The sequence below is a fragment of the Portunus trituberculatus genome, chromosome 38, assembly GCF_017591435.1.
Source record: "Portunus trituberculatus isolate SZX2019 chromosome 38, ASM1759143v1, whole genome shotgun sequence".
Lineage (NCBI taxonomy): Eukaryota > Metazoa > Arthropoda > Malacostraca > Decapoda > Portunidae > Portunus > Portunus trituberculatus.
Genome location: NC_059292.1, coordinates 21,187,486 through 21,194,985, shown reverse-complemented (window position 1 = coordinate 21,194,985; position 7,500 = coordinate 21,187,486). Strand labels below are relative to the sequence as shown.

General features: G+C 41.0%; 1 pseudogene; it reads right to left on the bottom strand.

Annotated features, from left to right (window-relative positions):
• LOC123514895 overlaps window positions 1-7,500 on the bottom strand; it is a 33,061-nt pseudogene that overhangs the window by 20,552 nt on the left and 5,009 nt on the right.

Genomic DNA, 7,500 nt, shown 5'->3' with positions numbered 1-7,500 from the left:
CACACACACACACACACACACACACACACACACACACACACACACACACACACACACACACACACACACACACACACACACACACACACACACACACACACACACACACACACACACACACACAGAGAGAGAGAGAGAGAGAGAGAGAGAGATCGCTATCTAGTGATTGTAAAACTAAACCAGAGTAACTTGACTATAAAACGAAACCTCCTCCTCCTCCTCCTCCTCCTCCTCCTCCTCCTCCTCCTCCTCCTCCTCCTCCTCCTCCTCCTCTTCCTCCTCCTCCTCTACCGTTTCCTCCTGTAAATAGTTGCTAAAGTAAAAGTTATCAACCCTAAACCTCCTCCTCCTCCTCCTCCTCCTCCTCCTCCTCCTCCTCCTCCTCCTTTAGCGTGGTTTCATGCACGCCCATTTCTGTTGACAAAGCCGAGAGAGAGAGAGAGAGAGAGAGAGAGAGAGAGAGAGAGAGAGAGAGAGAGAGAGAGAGAGAGAGAGAGAGAGAGAGAGGTTTGTTGTGTATCTATTTTTATTTGATTTTTAAGAGGTTGTTTTCGTCAATTGTTTTTGTGTTGTTGTTGTTGTTGTTGTTGTTGTTGTTGTTGTAAAGATAATGGTGGTGGTGATGGTCGTAGTAGTATTTCCGCAATGTTTGAGAGAGAGAGAGAGAGAGAGAGAGAGAGAGAGAGAGAGAGAGAGAGAGATAATTACATGACGTGGACTTTTCTCATGTTTCTCCGTTTTTTTTTTCTTTTTTTTTTGTCTTCTTCTTGTTCTTCTTCTTCTTCTTGTTGTTGTTGTTGTTGTTGTTGTTGTTGTTCTTCTTCTTCCTTCTTCTTCCTCTTCTTCTTCTTCTTCTTCTTCTTCTTCTTCTTCTTTTCTTCCTCTTCTTATTTTTCTTCTTCTTCGTCTTCTTCTTCTCCTTTTCTTCTTCATCTTTTTCTTCTTATTCTTTTTTTGTTCATGTTCTTGTTCTTCTTCCTTCATGGTTGGGTAGTAAAATATATGGCAATAAGGAACCACAGAGGAGGAGGAGGAGGAAGAAGAAGAAGAAGAAGAAGAAGAAGAAGAAGAAGAAGAAACTTTATTATTTATACATTTGCAAACAAAACAATTATAAAGCAAAGCAATTTTTCTTCTCCAGTTTCTTTATGTTCCTCCTCTCTCTCTCTCTCTCTCTCTCTCTCTCTCTCTCTCTCTCTCTCTCTCTCTCTCTCTCTCTCTCTCTCTCTCTCTCCTCCAGCCTTTCTTCTCTCCCTCTTGTTTCTCTCCCTTCATCCACATTTTTTCTCTTCACTACTTCGCAATTCCTTTCTCTCTGTCTCTACGCTTTTATTCTCTATCCTTGTCCATTTCTCTTTTTCTCTCCCATTTTTTCTCCCTCTCACCTCCCCTACTCATCTCTCTCTCTCTCTCTCTCTCTCTCTCTCTCTCTCAATAAATGGTTCAAACAAGGACGAAGGAAATAAAAACTTAATTGTGAAGGTAAAATTATTATTATTATTATTATTATTATTATTATTATTATTATTGTTATTTTTTAGAGAAATTATATCTGAATTATTTAGAAAGGAGGAGGAGAAGCAGGAGAAGCAGGCGGAGGAGAAAGAGGAGGAGGAGGAGGAGGAGGAGGAGGAGGAGGAGGAGGAGGAGGAGAACGAAGAGGAAGACGATGATGACGACGAAGAAGGGAAAGGCGAAAATTTAGGAGAGAAAGGTGGAAGAAGAGGAAGGTGGTGAAGAATAAAAAAAGTAGGAAGAAAGGAAGAAGAAAAGGAGAAAGAGAGGAAGAAATAATGTCGATTGATACACAAAGAACAACAATGTGAAAGATAGAATAGGAGGAGAGTAAAGAGGAAGGGAAGAAGGACGAAGAAGAAGAGAAAAAAATTAGCAGCAGAAGGAGAAATAGAAGAAGAAGAGAGAGAGAGAGAGAGAGAGAGAGAGAGAGAGAGAGAGAGAGAGACGAGTGGAAAAAAATAAAGAATAGAACGGGGAAGGTCGAAGATCATGAGAAAAGAAGAAAACAAGAGGAGGAGAAGGAAGGAAGAGGACGAGAAGGAGGAGGAGGAGGAGGAGGAGGAGGAGGAGGAGGAGGAGGAGGAAACAACGTCTTATAGTTTGATTAGATTTTCCTCAATAGTGAGTTTGTTGTGTTGTGTTGTACGTGTCACCGCTACTCGCACACACACACACACACACACACACACACACACACACACACACACACACACACACACACACACAGATTGGTCACTTCTCAAGGTTACAAGTTCCAATAATGCAAAAGAAAAAGAAGTACATAACACACACACACACACACACACACACACACACACACACACACACACACACACACACACACACACACTCTCTCTCTCTCTCTCTCTCTCTCTCTCTCTCTCTCTCTCTCTCTCCTTTCAGTAGCCCGCACCTGCCGTAGCCTTTGTTAGGAGAGCATTGTGTGGAGGAGGAGGAGGAGGAGGAAGAGAAGGGAGAGAGGGTGGAAGAGGAGGAGGATATCAGGTGGCTGTGGATTGAGCTACTGTGCGAGAGAGAGAGAGAGAGAGAGAGAGAGAGAGAGAGAGGTATAATCAGGTTAGCCAGCAGTGCTATAAAGGAATTGGCTTCGTTTGGGAAAGTTTTCCAAGTTTTACGACTAATGTAACTTAGGAAGGAAGGAGGGACCGTCTCTCTCTCTCTCTCTCTCTCTCTCTCTCTCTCTCTCTCTCTCTCTCTCTCTCTCTACTCAGTCATTATATACTATATATACACAAAATTGAAAAAAGTGAAAATATATTGTACACTTATTATTCGAAACTTTTTTGTAGTGATATGAATGACAGGTTTATTTTTGTATTTAATAGTAATAGTAGTACTAGTAGTGATAGTAGTAGTAGTAGTAGTAGTAGTAGTAGTATAAGTAGTGTTAATGTTTCCAGTATCCATGAATAGTAGTCGGGTATGTTATTGTATATACTGTTCAGGGTTGTAGCAGTAGTAGATGTAGTAGTAGAGTAGTAGTAGTAGTAGTAGTAGTAGTAGTAGTAGCAGTAGTAGTAGTAGTAGTAGCAGCAGCAGTAACGTTAATAGTAGTAATAGTAGTTGGAACAGCAGTAGTAGCATGAGTCAAAGTAATAGTAGCATTAAAACAGTAGCGTCAGTTTGGTAACCCAGGAAGCACCAAGACGACCTGAAGCACCGAGGGACCTAATACTTTGAAAAGGCACCAGATAACAGAGGAACAAACTAAATAAATCTGGAAAATAAAAGAATAAAAGAACCCCCGAAGAAAGAAAACCCAGGGAAGGAGATTGAATAAGTTTAGCTCAAAAGAAAATTGGAGAAAGGTTCATTCAGTGCAAAGTTAATTGTGTAATGTAGACCGAGTTTGCTTTTCACTAGAGTGGGCGGCGAGAGGCGTGTGTGTGTGTGTGTGTGTGTGTGTGTGTGTGTGTGTGTGTGTGTGCTAGAGTGAGTGGTGGAGAGGTGACTTGTTAGGAAGAGGAGGAGGAGGAGGAGGAGGAGGAGGAGGAGGAGGAGGAGGAAGAGGAAGTAAGAGGAGGAAAGAGAAAGTAGTAGTGTTTTATTAATTAAATTTTTGTGTTTTATATAGATGAGAGAGAGAGAGAGAGAGAGAGAGAGAGAGAGAGAGAGGACAATAATAACTGCTACTTCTACTACTAAGACCTTGAATTCTACCACCACCACCACTACTACCTCCACCGCTACCACTTCTACACTTAACAATCTTTTCCAATCTTTAAGAGGACGGCAGGGGCAAAATTATAAGGTAAGAGAGAGAGAGAGAGAGAGAGAGAGAGAGAGAGAGAGAGAGAGAGAGAGGAGATAAAAAAAAGGTGGGCAGCACGTGTCCTTGAGGTGGGGGGGGAGGGAGAGAGGGAAGAGAAGGGGAGAGGGATGGGAGGGTACATGAAAAGGGAGAGAGGGAGGAAGGAAGGAAGTGCTAAGTGTGGGCATAGCTGGGCACTGGAATGGGGAATTGATGGGGGGTAGAGAGGGAGGGTATGACCTTGAAAGGGGTAGGGGTGGGGAGGAAGTTGAGGGGAGGTGTTGTCATAGCAGATTCCAGAGGGGAGGAAATAGCTATCTTTGTATTGGGGAGAAGGGAGGGGAGGGGAGGGGAGGGAGTGATCGAATGGAAAAGAGATGTTAGTATGTGTGTGTGTGTGTGTGTGTGTGTGCGCTCCTCCTCCTCCTCCTCCTCCTCCTCCTCCTCCTCCTCCTCCTTTTTTTTGCCTGAATCTGAAGATGAACTTACGAACTTCAGCGTCGTAATGCTATTTCAATGCCCGTAGTTTACGAAATAAATTTAATGAGCTCCAAGCTCTTATACATCAAGAAAACTATGACATCATCGGCATCACAGAAACTTGGATTAATACAACACACAGAGATTACCTCGCAGAATACTCACTTGATGGCTATAACATTTTTAGTAGCGAAAGATCTCACCGTACAGGGGGCGGTGTAATGTTTTACGTTAAAAGTAATCTTCGTGCTCGTGTGATGCCAACTTCAACCATTGCAAACATAGATGTCAATTTCATTCATATAGAAAATAAATCCCGAAGAATATCATTAGGTCTCGTCTATCGTCCTCCAGCCCAGTCACCCGCCACAGACGAACAATTGTATGAACAAATCGCGGACATTTGCTGCGTAAACAATTGCATAATTATGGGAGATTTTAACCTTCCAGTCACAAGGTGGGGCGAACCACTGACAGCTCACGCTGGCCAGCAGCTGTATAATAGCATGCTTGAAAGCTCCCTCCACCAACACATCAAGCATCCGACAAGAGGAAACAATATCCTTGATATCGTTCTAACAAATGATGAGAATACTATTGAAAATGTGGAAATTGGACCAGAATTCAGTTCCAGCGATCATCGCACCTTAAAATTCACCATAAATTTTGACAAAGGAAAAGTGAATGAAAGTAAAGAAAAAGTGCCAGACTATCGGCGTGCAAACTACACAAGACTCCGTATGCAGCTTGCATCCATTGACTGGAATATACTGCTGGAAACACCAGATGTAGATAAGACATGGGAGGTGTTTGCTGAAAAGATAAATGATACAGCTAAGATGTGTATACCACTAAGAAACAGAAGGAAAATACTAAACACCAAACCGAAATGGTGGAATAATGAAATTAAAAGCTGTCTTCTAGCAAAGAAAGAAGCATACAACAAATACAAATTAACACAGCATAATAATGATAAATTAGAGCATGACAGATTGCGTAGAAAAGCAAAAAGTTGATAAAAGCAGCAAAAATCTGTAGAAGCTCAGATCGCAAACTCCTGTAAAACCAACCCAAAGGAATTTCACAGTTATGTAAAATCCAAAAGAGTCTTAGCCTCAACAATTGGTCCACTCATAACAGAAAACGGAAACCAAATAGATAACGAAGCTGAAATGGCAAACGTCCTAAATAGATTCTTCTCAACAGTCTTCACGACTGAAGATGTCCAAAATAGTCTGCCCATGCCAGAGCCTCAGGCACAAGGCAAAACACTGCCTGACTTCATAGTTACAGAAAATGAAATCCTCACAGTCATGAACAGCATGAACGTAAACAAAACGCCTGGACCAGACAAGATATCACCCAGGCTTCTCAAAGAAGCGAAAAATGAGCTCGTGAAACCACTCACGATTATATTCAATAAAACTTTACAAGCAGGAAAGTCCCCAGGAGTGGAAGCTAGCAAATGTCACGCCCATTTTCAAGAAAGGAAATAAATCACTCCCAGCTAATTACAGACCAATCAGCCTTACTTCAGTAGTGTGCAAGCTGATGGAAACGATAATCAGAGATAAGATTGTCAAATTTTTAGAAGAAAATAAGATCATGAAGGATTCACAACATGGTTTCAGAAACAAGAGATCCTGCTTAACAAACCTACTAGACTTCTTTTATGAAGTTTTTAACTCGTATGACGAGACAAAAGCAGTGGATGTTATTTATCTTGATTTCCAGAAAGCTTTCGACACTGTCCCTCACAAGAGGCTAATCAGCAAAGTAAAAGCTCACGGCATAGCTGGAAATACCCTGAAATGGCTGGAAGACTGGCTCTCTGACAGAAAGCAACGAGTTGTTATAAATGGAAAAGAATCAGAGTGGCACAATGTGAAAAGTGGTGTTCCTCAAGGCTCTGTATTAGGACCAGTTCTTTTCATTGTTTATATTAATGATATTGATGAAGGAATCACTTGTAAAATAAGCAAATTCGCGGACGACACCAAAATAATGAGCAAAGTTACATCAACGTCACAATGGCAAGAACTACAGTGTGACTTAAATAAACTGACACGCTGGGCAGAAAAATGGCAAATGAAATTCAATATAGAAAAGTGTAAAGTCTTACACATTGGAAGTAACAATGTACAAGCAAAATACGTAATGAGTAATGTACCTCTGGAAAGTGCTGAGAATGAAAAAGATCTTGGTGTTGTGGTGTCTAAAGATCTCAAGCCGAGCAAACACTGCACAGAAGCAGTAAAGAATGCAAATAAATTAGTTGGGTTCATTGGAAGAACCTTTGAATTTAAATCAGAAAAAGTTATCCTTACTTTATATAACTCATTGGTGCGTCCTCAGCTTGAATACTGTGTGCAGTTCTGGTCACCATATTACAGAAAAGACATTGAAAAACTGGAAAGGATCCAGCGTAGAGTGACCAAGATGATTCCGAGATTGAGAAACAAGCCGTATGAGGAACGACTGGAAGCATTAAATTTATTCAGCTTAACAAAGCGCAGGATAAGAGGAGACCTAATCGAAGTTTTCAAAATTTTCAGGGATACAACAACCTTGATGTCAATAAATATTTTACTATTGATCATTCCACCATAACAAGGAATAATGGATTTAAAATTACACCAAAACGCTTTAAAACCCACGAGGCAAAGCACTTTTCTTTAATAGAATAGTTAACATTTGGAATAAGCTTCCTTCAGAAATAGTAAACAGTACTTCCATTGCATCATTCAAAAACAAAATTGATAAATATTTAAAGAATAACCCCAACAAGCTCTCTTCTTGTCTGAATAATTAAACATGATACTATATTAACTTTCTTATAGATAGATATGTAGAGTTCACCGTAGGGTGAATAATAGAATCTCCTTTCATCCTTTCCTGTGAAAATTCCATGTCAGTTTTTCCATACTGCATGGTACTTTTCAAGCTATTTTCCATGCCAGCGAAAGCTGGAGGGAGTGGTGGGTGGGGAGGAGCCTTCTCCTGTACTGTCCTGTCTCTCTTATCTGTAGCCAGTTAGAAGTAGTTACCAAACAGCCTCGAAAGGACCAACAGGTCTGTTGCTGTTTGGCTTTCCTATTCCTTTGTATTCCTTTCCTATTCCTCCTCCTCCTCCTCCTCTCTCCTCCTCTATCTTATCTATTAATTCTTTGCGAGATTGCACCACCACCACCACCCACCACCACCACCACCAAACTACTACTACTACTACA